At 51.7% G+C, this 15,390-nt stretch overlaps 1 protein-coding gene across 1 annotated transcript in view; it reads left to right on the top strand.

Annotated features, from left to right (window-relative positions):
• Window positions 1–15,390, top strand: part of PRICKLE2 (prickle planar cell polarity protein 2) — a gene marked incomplete at its 5' end in the record, with an annotated part of 110,459 nt that overhangs the window by 1,511 nt on the left and 93,558 nt on the right. The window lies entirely within an intron of this gene.

Raw genomic sequence — 15,390 nt, 5'->3', positions numbered from 1 at the left:
GACTTATTCCTGTTGAGTTGTATCTTAAGCTTCAGCCTTGCAAAGCATCGTTCCCGGTGGCATGTGCTCCGAGGCGTGGTGGGACGGGGTCCGTGGGCTGAGGTCGGCCCTGAGGGATGCACAGCGGCTGGTGGGGCTCGCCGTGGTCCTCCAGCCTGGCCCTCTGCAGGTGCCGGTGGCACGTCTGAGTGCACCGTGTCCCACCTCAGACCTTCAGAAGGTGAAGGTGTCTCCTTCTCCCAGGCTGCAGGAGCTGTGGTCTCCTGACGCCCTCCCCATAATCTGAATCTGCCACGTGTGCGTTAATAGATTTATAAGGTCGCCCCTGAGTTGTCTTCTTTTCCGGGCTTCTAAATGCTTTCCCGAGCTGCCCCGGGTTTCCCCGCGGCTGACATTTGGGGTAGCAGGTGTTGTTGCGGAGGCGCTTCATGATGCTTAAAAGTGTCGAGGAGAACTTTCAAATGTAGGATAAGGAGAAAAGGGGTGGTCGTCATAGCTATTTCTCCTCTGCTCCAAGGACTTAGGAGGTGCCGTGGTTTGAGTTTTGTTATGTCAGAGGGTGCAACTATCCAGCGGCTTTTGAAAAATTGAGCGAATTTTGATAGCATCCCGTCGAAGGCCAAACGACCCAGCAGAAAGGGCACACAGCTACTTGCGGAGCGTCGGGTGAGAGGTGGTGTCGCAGCTCTGTTCAGGTTGTGCTCTCTGCACCGGCGCGTTGTGCCTCTTGTGCTGGATCCCGCAAAACCCTGTGTGCCCGAGGAGGTAGAGGAGGAGGCTCCAACCCGCCAGGACCACCGTAGCTGTCTCCTGGCTGACCTTTTCTGAGGGACCCCAGGACACAGGCAAGGATTTTGGCTAAAACCGCATGGATTATTCCAGCAGCCTTTTCCCAGGAAGGAAAGGGTTACCTTCCCCAGGGCAGGAGAAGGACAGGGACCCTGTGGGCACGCATGGGGGTCAGCCCCCAGGGGCATTGCAGCTTGTGTGCTCCGGCAGTGCATCCCGCTGGGCGATGCCAGGTTACACCGCACACACCAAGTTACCTTACACCGGGGGCTGGAGAGCCCTCCTGCACCCGCATTCACGTTTAATTGCCTCAATATAAGAGTAATTAGGCAATTAAAACAAATAAAGGCCACCTATTTGCCAGAACACAATAGAGAAGAAGCGGATTTATTTTTTACTAGCCAGTAGTTTATTAATGCCAGGGATGTGTAAGCAGGCGCATTATTAATAGTAGTTTTGAGGGTTGAAAACATGCCCGGGAGCCTGTGCCCTCTGCGCACGGGGCGGCGTAGGCAGCTCCTGCCGGGGATGCTCACCGACACCTTAACCTGCAGAGTGAGATGGGAAGAAAACAAGGGTTAGCGAGGAGATCTGCAGATTAAGGATGCAAACCCAGATCAATTCACCGCCAGAGATTTGTAAGCCTTCTTATAATCCTTTAATAGCAGAGTTTTGCTGATAAATGTAAATGGGACTTTTTCTCGCTTCAAAGATGGGAAGCGGTGATATGCTGTAGGGTGAAGGAAAAGAACTGGTAAGCTTGGAGGCACTGAAACCACTGCTGCTGCAGGCATTTTCCTATACGTAATCATGCAGGACCGTGTATTTTCTAGTTACCTGTGATTTTTAGGTGTGATCTGTGCAGCTACTTCTATCAGGCAGGCAAATTGCTTTGTTAGATGCCAAAGATTTCTGTGCCCGTACGTTCCCTTAAAAGCCGCTTTTCTCAGATGGGGAGATGCCTTTGAGTGTTGGTTGAATTTGTCATTCCTGGAAGCACACGCGTACTTCCTGAGCCAGGGAAACCACTCGAAGATAAATTGTATTCTGCAGAACTGTTTTCTTTTCAGAATAAAAGCAGCCTCTCTACTATAGGTGATGTGCAAAAAGAAGATGAAAGGGGATTGCTAAGTAGTTAAAAAGTGTCCCTGGTTTTAGAGTTTGTTTTTGAATCTTCTTAATTTTGCTCTGGAATGATAATCTCAAACCCAGGGTAGCGGGTGAATTATCCTGTAAAAGCGTCGGCATATTTAATACTATTTTTGGTGGAAGCAAGGGATTGAAAATGCCTCTGGTTGCAGACCCAGTTAAACTGGAGCCCGCTGCCTGCGTCCTACCCCCTCCGCGAAGCTCACAGACCTCTGCAGAAATTCAATTTTCAGTTTTAAATCATTTAGCCCCAAAGAGGAGACCGTAAGTGGTTTGTCTGAAAAGGCTGAAGATTGAATTCCATCATCTTTGGGCGTGAAGCCTGCGAGGACGCGGCTATCGAGCTCTAACCGGTATAACCCCCCCATTTCTCACGGCCTGACCAGCAAAATGACTCCTTGCGCTAATCACACCCCTTTCTTTTTCGGCGGGTTGTCGGTAAAGTATGGGAGGACTGAAGAGTTCATCTGTGTGGGCTGCGGTCTGGAGGCTGGAAATTGGGTGTACATAACCAAATCCTCATTAATCCAGGTCGATACTTGAGAGGTGGCTTTGTGTGCAAAAAGTGAAATCAAATTCAATAAAAATCTCCCCAACTCCTTAGGAGCCCGGTTGCTGTTTTCTAATCAGATCTGCATTACATTAAACTGTGTGCCATTCAGCTTGTTAACAAGCTTTGGCATTAAATAAAGCTGTCACTGGAGTTTGGTGAATGAATAGCCATTAGGAGTGTCTTTTGCATAATGTCTTGCGGAGAAAAGCCTGCGAGGGAGGTGGTCCGGGAGGAGGGGAGGGAAGGGAATTTATAACCTACTCCTGGTGCAATTAGTGGGAATATGCAAACCTGAAAGGTGACAAACGGTCGGCAGCTCCGGGAAGGGAGCGAGTGGCTTTTGCCGCCGTTAAGCCTACTGCGAGGAACTAATTTCAGATTCACTCTGGGCAAAGTGAAATTACAGCCTTAGCGCTGTATTTAAAATAGCGGATCCTGCGCGTTGGGAGATCGGCGTGCGTTTAGCACACAGAGGCACGGTTGGTTTGCTCCTTGAGAAAGCCTCGCAAGAAGCGATGCTCTTGCAGTTCCCCCGACCTTGGTGTTCCTTCCTCCCTACCTTCTCCTCCAAAACCACCAGCTCTAAACCGCGGAAGCAGGACACCGAAATCTCCCGGCCCTGTTTGGGCTCTGGTTTGAGGAGGGGGGGATGTCCCACCTGGTTGGCGTGGAGCTGATTTCAGAGGGAAGGCATTCAGATGCTGGGAGAGATGATTTTAAAAATAGTGTCTGAAAACCTTTGGAGAAGTCTTTGTTGCCATAGTTATTCTTCTCGTTTGCAGAAGCGTTTAAATAACAGTAATAAACATGACATGGAGACAAAGACTGACTTTCCGGGCTTTTTGGTTCAGTGCGAGATTGTGTTTTACCTCTTTTCTTGGGGTCTCTCTTTTCTTGCGTGTGCTGTGTAATCTTAGTGCCTTGAAATCACATTTGCGGTGGGGAAGAGATCTGCTTCTCTTCATGCAGTGCTGTGACACATCACGGTCTTAATATCAGCGGGATGTGTTTGTACAGCTCTTAATGCCTGGCCCTCACCTTCCAGGGCAGCGAGTCATGTGGCTGTTGACTTAATATTCAGTAATATTCCATATGAACAAGTGACGGTTTGGTGCGTACAGTTGGTTTGAGTGTTTGTTTCCAGAAGTCAGCGTCTCACTGTAATATACCGCGGCCAATCCCGCAGGAGTCTGATCTCATCTGGCCTTATCGCATCGGGGACCACCCGCAAGGACAAACTCTTCAGCATCTCAGGAGGGACCACCTGGAGGTCCCGGATGATCCAGGCTCCCCCCAAAGGGACGTGATTGACCGCTGGATCACAAAACCTGTGGACAAGGCTAAACTGGCGGACAAGGGAAAAAGCAGATACGGGTAGTGAGGTGGTGACCTGGTAAATGAGGTGGTTGACCAGAAGCCCGGAGGTGTTTGAGGTTGCTGGGTGATGGTTGATAGGTCGCTTTGCAGCTCCCGTCTCTGCCTTGTTGACTGTGGGCAGGGAGTTGCCAGTGGCAGTGGATGTTTATTTTCTTTGTGTGTTTGTCCAGGTCCAGTGCTCTGGAGGTTATCTGCTCGCGTGGGGCGAGCGGCAGACGGGACTGTCCATGCAACGAGAAACTCTGAGTGTGTTTGCAGCTCTGATGTGGGTTCTGCTGGCGCTGGCCCTGCCCGCAGGAGGGACATCCCAGCAGACGTGTGTACGCGTCCCCGGGCGCCTTTGGGTCTCTGGTTTGATGCCTGGTGCCTCATCCAGAGAGCAGAAACAATAATATTTGTAATGCAGCACGTGAACGAATAACACCGAGTCCCGAAGCATTTGTTTCTACTTTCGAAAAAAAAAAAAAAAAAGAAAATACAGATTATTGCTTCCATATGTTTTCAGCATTTTTCGTAGGTTATGTATCTTTCGCGCACACGCTCCCAGCTTTTCCCTTTCATGAATAACGTGCTTTGTGCCTCTCTCTCCTTTAGGATTCAGATATTCCACACTTCCTTGCGTGTTTATTTGAAAGGCTTTGGAGATGCGAGAATAGCAATACCTTATCTCAGATGGACTTATGCTCGCATCGCCGCCGCGGCCAACTGCGCCGGGCCCGGGGGGGTTAGCAAGTTTTTCATTTTGCAGTGGGAAACCTGCTGCAATAGGTAAAACTCAGCCGGTGCCGTCTGTCCCGGTGCCGTCTGTCCCGGTGCTCTGGAGGCGAGTCCCTGACGGAGCCCAGAGCAGACAAGCCGGCTGCTGTCCCCAGGGGTGGGCGGGAGTCACCCGTCTCCCAAGGGTGCTGTTGTCCTGGTGGAGGGGACGCAGAGATATCGAAGGTGGGGTTTGTCTGCTGATTTTAAAGCCTTTCACAAATGGATTGGTATCGTCAGCTTGTTCTCAGTGGTTTTGTTTGGTTGGTTTGGGTTTCCTTTTATCATAAGCGGTTCAGAAAGGAGAAGTCATGAAGTCATTCCCGGCCAGGGTGGTCCTTGACAAAGTCGGTGTCCTTCAGCCTCTGTGCCCAGGGGGACTCGGGGTGGGCGGCTGCTGTGCACGCTGAAGCTCAGCTCAGCTCAGGAGGATGCTGGAGCGTGCGCTTTGCTCGGCATAAATGCCTTCAGCTCTCCTGTTTACTCACACCCGTGAGACTGAGCGCTGGGGTAAGGGTTTGAAAAATCAGGGTCTACTTTTTCTTTGGGTTTTCAACCCCCGTGGCAGTAGGGAAAGAGCAGAGGACCTCGTGATGGCTCGTGCTGCTGCCACCCTTCCCACGGCATCTCTGCCGAGGGGCAGCCGGGCCTTCAGGACGGGAGTTTGGGTGGGTTTGAGAGTAGGGATCCCCGTCAGGTTTTCAACTTTGTCCTGCCCTGGGAAAATCCATCCTTATATAAGTGTTGAGCGCACCGTTGCAACCAATTTTTTGGGCCTGTCCCTTCCACGTCTTTGTGCCCTACTGCTGAAACAGCACTTAAAACAGCCGAGACTGATAAGGTATCCTGTTTGTGTTGGCTGGGAGACACGCTATCCTCTTTAACAGAGCATTACAATATTGGAGGCAGTGTTGTCCCTGGCAAAAAGCCTAAAATAAATTCTTTAATTTTTTGTATGCGATGTACAAAAGAGCAGGTGAGGTATGTACTTGTATCCGGGCAAGCCCGGGGAGCCTGTTTGAAGTCCTTTACAAGCCACTCAGGATTGTATTGCAAGAACTCAAAGGAGTTTGAGACACTTCTTGATTAAATTTCAGCTGCACACAGAGCCCTACTCTGCAGCTGCTGTAACTGGAGTTGCTCTGCTGCCGGGCTCTGCCCTGCTCCATCGCGGCTGAGCTGCTGGCAAAAGCCGAAAAAGCAGAGTTTCTCCTAGAAAAAGGGCAGTTCGCTGTCTGTCTGGAAGCAGCCTTGTGCGATTCTAGTTTTATGAATGGGGTAAAAACCCACTAATAAGCCGTTGCAGATTTTGGGCGGGTTTGGAGGGGTTTATTCTGTTTCTGGAGTGATTGTGCACAGCACCGATGATGGAGGGGGCAGAGCGGACAAATACCGAATTCTGACTTTACCTGATATTTTACTCTTAGACTAAACAAATCTTTTAAAAAGTTGGTGGGTTAGGGTTTTGGGGTTTTCTTTTTTGCGCCAAGTTTTAGGAAAAATGACTGCAGCTGCTCCTTGCTATGCAAAGAGTGAAAAGTTACCTGCCCTGGCGTGGGCGAGTGGGCTTTGCCGTCCCGAAGGCAGAACGATGGTCGCGAGCAGTTTCCCGGCTCCTCGGCCGTGGGGCTGTGCTGCTGTGCACCGGCAAAGCACAGCTCCCTCATGGAGCCTTTCGGGATGGAGCAGGGGGACAGACCCACAAAACTGGGAAGCGGGATGGACTGCCTTGCAGCGGGGATCTCCTTCCAGCAGGCAGCTGTCGGTGCCGGGGGCTGCGGTTGTGGATTTTGGGGGCTGCGTAGGGTGTGATTTCATGGGACGTGGTGAACTGATTTAACAGCTCAGCGCTGCTGGATGCGTAAGGTCCTGAGCTCCCCATGCATCCACCCCGAGCCCAGGGGGACGGGTTAAAACGGTCGTTGAAGGCTCTGCTGAGCTGATGGGAGGGAGGAGGTGGGAGATGGAGGGTCACATCGGTCCCACGGCACGCAAAGCCGCCGGGCTGTCATCCCTGCCCTTGGCATCCCCATCTGCTTATTGGGTTTTGCTGTCCTGCCGTGGCCTCAGCCCTCTCGGTCCTCCTTGCCGGCCCCGCAGGAGCGCAGCGAGTCCATCCTCCCTGCAGGATGTGTCCCACGGAGCCCCGGCGGTGCCGCCTGCGGCTGCGATGCCCACCCGGGGCGTGCGGCACGTGTTGGGTGGGGAGGGAGATCTCCCTTCGTAGAGGGTTTGCAACAGGCCTTTGTCACGGGCGCTGTGCGGCGTGAAGAGCTCCCGGCCACCAATTCGGAAAGAAAGCCGAAGGGGGTGGATAAAGGCTGGTACCCGAGATCCTCAGCTGGAGGGGGCCGGGGCGGGGGGGCAGCAATTGGACTGCCCTCCTTCTTGTTGCTCTCCGCTGTAGAGGGCTGTTTGGTGCTTTCAAGAGGTTTCCTTGGGTTTTGTTCCCTTTCTGTTTGCCTTTAAAAAGTCAATCTGCAGTCTTTTATTTTTTTCAAAGCCATTCTTCCCCCCCGCCCAGTAATCCATCCTTATTACACCAGTGAGTCACTCTTCAAATAATCAATTGCATTTTCATTGTCTGGCTTGTAAGTCTATCACCGAGCTTAAGGACGACGGATAGTATCAGCTGAGACCTTTGGCAGATGGTTTTGCCATTCGCAATGCTCATTTGGATATTTGCTTTTTTTTTTTTTTTTCCTCCGATGAATAATCCGCCAGCCAAGCTGAGCCGAGCCGCGGCGGGGGAGAGCCGGGCTGGGGACTCTTCCCCGCGCGCGCAGCGTCTCTGCGGTCACTATCTAACGTCGGAGGAATTTGTAACGTTAGCAGAATTGCCTGATGCGAGGAAAACTAATTTCGGGGTAAGCCTCGCGAGGACGGCTTGTAAAGAGCCGGTTTCTCGTGGGCTGTCATGCCCTCGCGGCGTGCATCGCTGCGGCCGATGGTCAGAGTCTTCCTCAGGTTCACTGATGCCGCAGCTGAGAGGCGTATATAAAATTCAAGGTGCTCCTCTATGCTGCCGGAGAGGCCGTTTCTTCCCCTGTGTGTGGCTCTTTGCTCTCCACAGGGCCCTGATGCCGGAGCTTAACACTTTGAGCGCTAAGTATTACAATTATTATTCTTTCCGCGGAGGGAGGCGCTTTGTACTCAGCCACCGCCGCAAATATTTCATCCCCTATCAATTGCCCTTGTGCAGATGCTGCCGCCGCGGTGATAAAAGACATAATGGCTGCTCTCGCTGATAAGGGGAGTATATAAATATAATTATCGAAATCCCGACGCAGAGCCTGTGGATGGATGGAGGAGGCCCTCTCCCTGCGAGGGGTTTCTCTTGCTCCGGAGCCCATCGGGGAGAGGAGGAGCGCTCGCCCCAGCGCGCCGCTCCCCGCCGGCTCCAGCTCCTGGCAGCCGGAATGGGAGCTGCTTGGCCACAGCTGTGAGCAATTAGTAAAAGATGTCTTTTTTTTTTTTTTTTTTTTTTCTTCCCCCCCCCCCTCCACTTTCTTTCCTCCTCTTCTTCTCCTTGAAACGAAGCCACGGGCCCCGGGGGAGCCGGGAGGAAAGCCCCGCGCAGCGCGGGTTGGAGATGCTCGGAGGTGGCCGGTGCTCGATGCGGTCGGTGCAGGTCTAAGGACCCAACCCGACCTTGCGGGGAGCGTACCGCAGCCGAGGAGCCAGATATTATTTAGATCAAGCCAACAACAACAAAAAAATATTTCCATGGCAGCAGTAACCATAGGAAACCTCCCCAGCGTGTCTTGGGTGGTTCCTGTTTCCTTGCCTTCAGCTGTTTGCTCTGCAAGCGGAGCAGCGGTGTCAAGCGCTCCGTGCCCTTGGTGCCACCAGGAGTGGCCGGTGAGCCCCGCTGTCCCCTCCCCGGGCCGTCCCCAGGGGCTCGGCAGCCGCTCTCCGGGATGCGTCGCCGCTCTTGGTTTTCTCTTGCACTCTAGTTGGTAAAAAGATGCTTTCAGAGGATTCTTTAGACGCTGTAAAGTCTCAAAGCCACCTTTTTACCTTGTGTCAGCTCACAAATGCGTGTTTGATCCTTAAATACCCAAGGCATGAAAGTGAATTGGCTCCCAGGGTCCAATTCTTCTTCCTTTCTATAGCGTCTTAGAAAGATGCTTTTATATTTCCTCTGGCTGAGCGAGTGATGCTTGGCCTTCAACCAAGATGGGGAATCTAGGACAAGAATCACTGAAAATAGCAAGATGAAAAGTTATAAAAAAAAAAAAAATATGCCGACTTTTTGTTGGGGAAAATCGCTGGTAAAAGATTTCATTTAAAAAAAAAATAAACTGGAATATTTTTGATCAGCTTCATGCGGACACGTTTCCAGGAGGGCGTAAGAGGAGGCTTGTTTTCCTGGGTACTGCCTCCTCTAGGAAATCCGAGCCGTGAGGCGAATACAAATGCTGGAAATGGAGAGGTTGTGGAGTGAGTCACTGGAAGGGATGGGGAACCAGTTGTGCCGGTGTGGCCGTGCGGGTTCGGCAACCAGCTCATCGAGCGACGGGGCGGCTGCGTGGGAGCACCCGGGGGCCTGAGCATCACTGGAGACTGCACCCATGGGTGCTCCGGCCCCGCCGCCCTCCGAGGGCAGCGTGGAGATGTGCCCACCGAGCTTTGCGGGGCAGACGGGTCCCACTTGCACAGCCGAGGTGTTGCGCAGAGACGAGTTAAAAAAAGACGGCTCCTCCTGCGGGAGCGTGAAGCAGAGGGGGGGGCGGCGGAAAATACATCGTGATGCCAGTAACTGGGGTTCTGATGTTAGCGTACCGCGCGGCGCTGCTCCCTCCTCCCCAAGCCGTTGGGTGCTCATCGTGGCAGGGTTGTGCTCCACGGGGGAGGACCTGGTTGGTCTTTGATCCATCTGCCTTGGGGTGGAGGCGGAGGACCCCTTTGGAGAGATGCTGCTGGGCTGGTTGTCTCGTAACCTGCCCCGGCTCTTCGCAGGTGGTTTAGTCCCTTTTTGCAAAGCCCACAGCTCTACAGAAGTCGGGTTGTTGCTTAAGATTACTCAACGTTTGAAGAAGTGGCAGCGGGGCAGGGCCAAGGCTGATTCCCCTTCTCTTCTCGCCTGCCGAACAAATGGGAATGCTCACCAGGGAGCTGTGCCCGTGCCCTGTTAAATCTGCGTTCGGTGCCATAAAGGCCACGTGCTGGAACTGCAGCCCCTTTAAATGTCAGATTTGAGAAGAGCTGGGACTTGAGAAGACAATAAAAGTTAATATTCTTAAGTCAGGTTTGTGCAGCGTAGCCAGGGTTTTTAATATCAAGTGCATAATTTATTACAAGATGTAGTGGTTTCAAATACATAGATTTGAATATGTTTTAGTATTATCTTTCCTTCTGGTAGCAGGAGCAATGCTGCTTTACAAAAGAAAAATGATTTCGTGTTGCCATGCGATAGTTTCGGCTTGTACCTCTAATAGACGTGCGGTTTGCTGAAGTGTGAAGGCGATCTGGTAAATGCCTGAATGATAAAGCTATATTGTTTGTTCTGATTTCCCTCTGCTATTTTCAAACGTATAAATAAAACATTCTCACACTGTACCCTGCACAGTTCCAGCCCAGACTATTTACTTTCTGCTGATGCAACCTGTAGGAGACGTGGATCCGACAGGAGAAAGCTGGTGGCATTGCTGTTGCCTGTTGCGCTCAAAATGATCAAACGTAATTTTGAGAAATATTTTGTCGGAAGTAAAGTTAGAAGTATTTAAAAAAAAAAAAAAAAACAAACCCAAACAAACAACGAATCTTGTTTTTAAACAAAGAAGCATTTGTCTGTGCATACAGCAGAGGGCACTCGGCATCGCTGCGTTGGGACGCTGCTGCTCGGGGCGGCCTGAAGGGAAAAAAAATTCCTGTGCTTAAATTATATTTTGCAGAAATGCAATACTTCATATGTGTGTGTGTGTGTGTTTGCTTATATATGTGTGTGAGTGCGTCTATAAAAAGACACAGGGTGGCATATATATAAAAATAATCCCAGCACATAATATAAAACTTAAATATTCGTAGTGGTTGCTGAAGCTGGATGAAGCGCATGTTGTGTTGATTAATGCTCAGCCTGGTGTTCGCTAAGTTTCGGAGGGGGCTGAAGCATGCTGAGAGGGGAAAACGAAGAGGCCCCGGCTAGCGCAGGGTTGCAATCTTCATCTTCCTGGCAAAGACGGAGTCTGGAGACGTCTTGTGATGTTGGGAACTACCCCGAGTCAGGGAAAGGTCTCGAGAGACGGATAGCATCGGGGTGTGCTGAATTGTGAGTCCTTCCTTCTGGAAAAGAAGTGGCACATCTGGGGGCTGGGGGGGGTTCTGCTGGAGTTCACGCTGCTGTGGTCTCGCTCCCGGCAGCACCGAAGCTGCTGGCGTTGCAGGGCTCTTGTGGAAGGAAGTCCTCGAGATGGTTCTTAATCCCCATCTTAGAAGTTGCCAGCTGTTTAAGGAAACTTAAAATACTGAGTTTGGTGGGTGGCGCAGGAAGCAGCCGTGGCCCCGGGGGGGAGGCGGCAGGGCTGGACGCTGGCTGGAGCACCCTTAGTTGGAGGATGAAGTGCCTGCTTGCTAGTGAGGGACCCCATCCTGCAGGTAGGGCCATGTGTGCTTCGTTGTCCAACACAAATTGACCTTTTTCTTTTTTTTTTTCCTTTTTTCTTTCCCCCCTGTAGGGAGTTGCACAGACACTACCAGGACATGTTTCTCATTGAACTCTCGGTGCACTTTGTGCTCCTTTTAAGGGGGAATAAAGAACCCCAACGCCGAGTCTGTGCTCACCTTTTGGCTTTGCTGTGGTCCTGTTAAAATATTCAGGGCAGCTGGATTTTGTGCCGCGCTTCAGGTGATGTGTTTCCTGGTGAAACCGTAAGATGCCGTGCTGAATTTTCAGATTTTGGTCGTTAATTCGAGAGGAATTCAGATTTCCTCTGTGTCCCCCAGCGAGCTGCTTAGATTAGGCTTAATCTAAACCTCTCAAAGCGTTACTCTCGCACAGGGCTGGAAGTGTCAACACTGTTGTATAAAATATGGGGCTGGTAACAAGAGTGAGAGGGCATGTGGTTCAAGATAACCAGTTTATGCAAAATACCCAGCTGGGTGGATTTTGCTACTGGGTATCTGTGGACTGTAATGATCAGAGAAATATGGAAATGTTGGAGGAGCCTTATAATAGTGGGCGCTAATTAAGATGAAATGGATTTGGGTGGTAGGGAGTAATCCAAGATTACAATAGTAAGGGTGGGTTTTTTTTTAAATAGCCCCTGCTATTTGGGAGGGCAGCAGAGCTCCTTGTCGGAGGGTTTAAAACAGCCGCTCCACGGGATCGTCGCAAGCAGCGTTCGCCCTTGCCTGGTTATTTCGCAAGACATGAAATACGTGAATGATTTCAAGGGCGCAAGCTGCCCCGCGCGCTGTAAAGCACCGTCTGGCTGGGATAGAAGTGCTGTGATATTGATGTGTCTGGATAATTGCTTTTCTGGAGGTCTCGCTGGAGCCGGGCTCTGGGAAGGGGCGTTTTGTCCCATTATGGCAATTCCTGCATTGCATGTTTTGGAGCTGTGAGAACAGCCTGGTCCCACCCTGACCAGTTGGATGCTCCTGCCTGGGCTGGGGGGGTGCTGGGAGAACGCTACTGGGAATGAACCCGTGCACTTCTGAGGTTGGGACCTAAAGCAAGATGCAACACCACGGCCTGGTCTGCAGGACCCTTTACTGCCCCACCGGCTCCAGGTTTTTGGGCAGGAGCAGACCTGCGGAGCCAGGCACATCTCTGCGGGTGATGCTGGGCTCTTGTAAGGCTTCACTGGTCCTTTTTCGGCGCTGACCGTGCCGCAAAGCACTGGACTTAGCACACCGAGTGCTTCAGGCACCCGACTCCTTGGGAGATGATGGGGATGAGATGTTTTGCAGGAGCTTGCCGTCGTGGAAGGAGATTTGGCAACGCGTAGCTCGAAGGGCTGCGCTCGCGGGCAGCTCAGCCTTGCGCTGGAGACCGGCGAGCCTTCGGACGTGCCTCAGCCAATGTCAATAGAAATGAAACTGCTTAAATACACAGTTAAAATATGTTGTTATGTTAGCATGTGGACCTCCGTGCGAGATTGCTCTCTAACTGTAGCCGTTAAAGGACCCCCATTGAAGGGGTACTGGGGGCTGGTAAAAAAAAAAAAAAAAAAAAAAAAAAAATTCCCAGTCTTAACTGCACGTTTGCTGCCAAGTGGATTTGGGGCTGAGGTGAAAGGTAGCTGGTTTGGGGGGTTATTTCTATCCAAAACCTTGTAGACGGTAAGAAGAAACGGGTTAAAAAGATGCTGCGTGCTTCCTTCCAGGTGATGAAGTCCAGCTGCTCCGTCTGCTGGCTTTTCTCTTCCGTGCTTTCCCGCAGGGTGCCCAAGCCGTGGTAGCGGAGGAGGTGGTTACCCATGGCTAGCACGTCGTTGCGGTGCGGCTCGGCCACCTTCCCGGGCTTTTCCAGATGATCCGGGAACTCGAGCAGTTCATAAAAGGAGCGAGTAGCCAAAAGGACCAATAAAAGGAGTTTGTGGAAAAGCCCAATATATTTTATGAAGAAAGAAACGGATCCTCTAACGCGAGGGTTGTGTCTTGTAAAATTTTGCAGGGCTGCTAGCGCTGTGGAACGCCGGCTTTCCGCTCCGGCCGCTCGCTTCCAGCGCACGCGGTAACTGTCTAAGCTTTCTTTTTGGCCTGAGCTCTTCCAAGCTTGGGGTGAAATCCTAACCCTGGGGAAGTCACTGGGAGACGGGCCATGAGTTTCCCAGGGACCTGGAAAGCGATCTTCAGTGCGAGACCCGTGAATGACAGCCTTCGAATAAAAACCGTCTGGCTTTTGTGGGGCATTTTAGGCAAGGTAAAGTACAGCTTTACATCTTCTTGATGCTCCTCGATGGCAGCAACTGCAGCTAGAAGGCCAAAATTGGGCTTGACCATGGTTCTCGCTGGGAGATCACAGAATCCCGGAATGGTGAGGGTTGGAAGGGACCTCTGGAGATCATCTAGTCCCACCCCCTGCCAGGGCAGGGGCACCTACAGCAGTTGCACAGGACGGCATCCAGGCGGGTTCGGAACGCCTTGGTGCGATCCAGGAAAAGTTAAGCCGTTTGGGTTTGAGCGGTGGATGAGTTTGCAGCAGCGGGACGGTGCGTGCGCAGGAGGCATTTCTAACCATGGCAACCCAACGAGTGAAATTTCAGCCCGGCACAGAGGGCAAGCGCAAGGCTGAGCAATGATTTAATTCCCCCCCTCCCCGGCCAAGCTGTTTGAAGGGCATGAAGTGGGCAGGGAGCGCGGGGGGCGGCCAGCGGGGGGGAGGGGGGGGTTCATACAGCGTCGGTAGCTGCGGAGATCTCATTTCCCCACGCTGCCCCGAAGCCCATAGGATGGGGAGGCGGCAACGGAGGCGCAGCATCCTTGGAGACCTTGGTGCCATTGCAGGGCCAGGCAGGGGCTTGCAGGAAAGCAAAAAACCGGGATCCCAACTCCCCCTTCAGTGTCTTCTACGTTCTGTGCACAGGAGCGTCTGCAGCTTCGGCCTTGATGCTACCCGACCTGTGAGGTTTTTAACTATAAATCTTTTTAGTATTCTCCTTGTGTGGTTTGAATTTATTCCGATGGACTGCAGAGGTGTGGTGGTGTTCGAGCTAAGCTTGAATTTCTTAGCTGATAAAAATTTGATACCATTCTTCTCTCTTGCCCCCAAAGGGCAAAGCTGCAGAGCTCAGCTGTCCCTATGAGAGCCGTGTCTTTTTGATGTGTCAGTTGCTGAGAATGGTTTCCGCTGCACCCAGACTTTAAAATGGGGCGAACTCCCGATTTCCAACCTGCAATTAGAATTTGGCCTCAAATCCAATCTCTCAGCTCCTCCATGCTGAACAGAGACAAATTTCGGACTGTGTCCTCTCTGCAACACGGCGATGCGTGCCGGTGCGTGGCCTTTCACTGAGCCAGGGCTGGGCTCACCCCGACTGCCACCAACTCTAAGAGAAGGGTCCAGATTTTGAAGAAGTGGCATTACATTTCCCGGTCGCTGGAAGTCTTTGCGGTCGAGGTGGGTTACCTTTGGAGATGGCGTGGTCATTCCCAGCTCTGGGGAGCTGGCTGTGCTGAGCTCTCCTCCTCCCTGGGGATGCTCAGCTCCCCTTCGGCTTCATGGGAACACAACGGTGTCTCCTTTCGAATATGGTGATGCTCAAAAAATTAGGCTGTGGGGCTGGATGAAGCGCTGTGCCAGTCGCCAGGCTTTTGGCTGCCGGGCCCCTTCCTGCGAGCTTTCTCCAAGGCAAAGGTTGGTTTTTACGGCTGGCGTTTGGCTGCCGCTCTCGCTTTCCCTGCGGCCACCTTCGGAGGGGATCGATGGTTGGTTTTGGCAGGAGCTGTTTTATTTCTTGCTTACGAACGTAGTGATCTCGGCTGTCTGCGGGTCTGCGTGCGCTCGGTATTAGAGCTGCTTTGATGTCTGCACTGATACATCTTAAGGCAGCTCGGGAGGATTTTATGCAGTAGCCCTGAGGTGCTCGCACAGAAAAAGGTGCTTTAGAAATGTAAATTCTGTTTGAGGACAGATTTTTCTCTGCTGCTCTCTCTCGATTCAGGATGAGGCGGTAAAAATGTAGCATTTAATTAAAGTTTGTAAAGGTTTGGAAGTGAATTGCTATAAACATAAAAGACATAATCAAATGCCTACCTAATCCCCACCTTAAGGGCGCATTAAATGTAGGAAGAATATAATGTGTTGGAGACTAGGATTG

This window comes from Vanellus vanellus, assembly GCF_965231255.1.
Source record: "Vanellus vanellus genome assembly, chromosome: 9".
In the NCBI taxonomy this organism is placed as follows: Eukaryota; Metazoa; Chordata; class Aves; order Charadriiformes; family Charadriidae; genus Vanellus; species Vanellus vanellus.
This window is presented reverse-complemented; position numbering and strand designations above follow the sequence as displayed.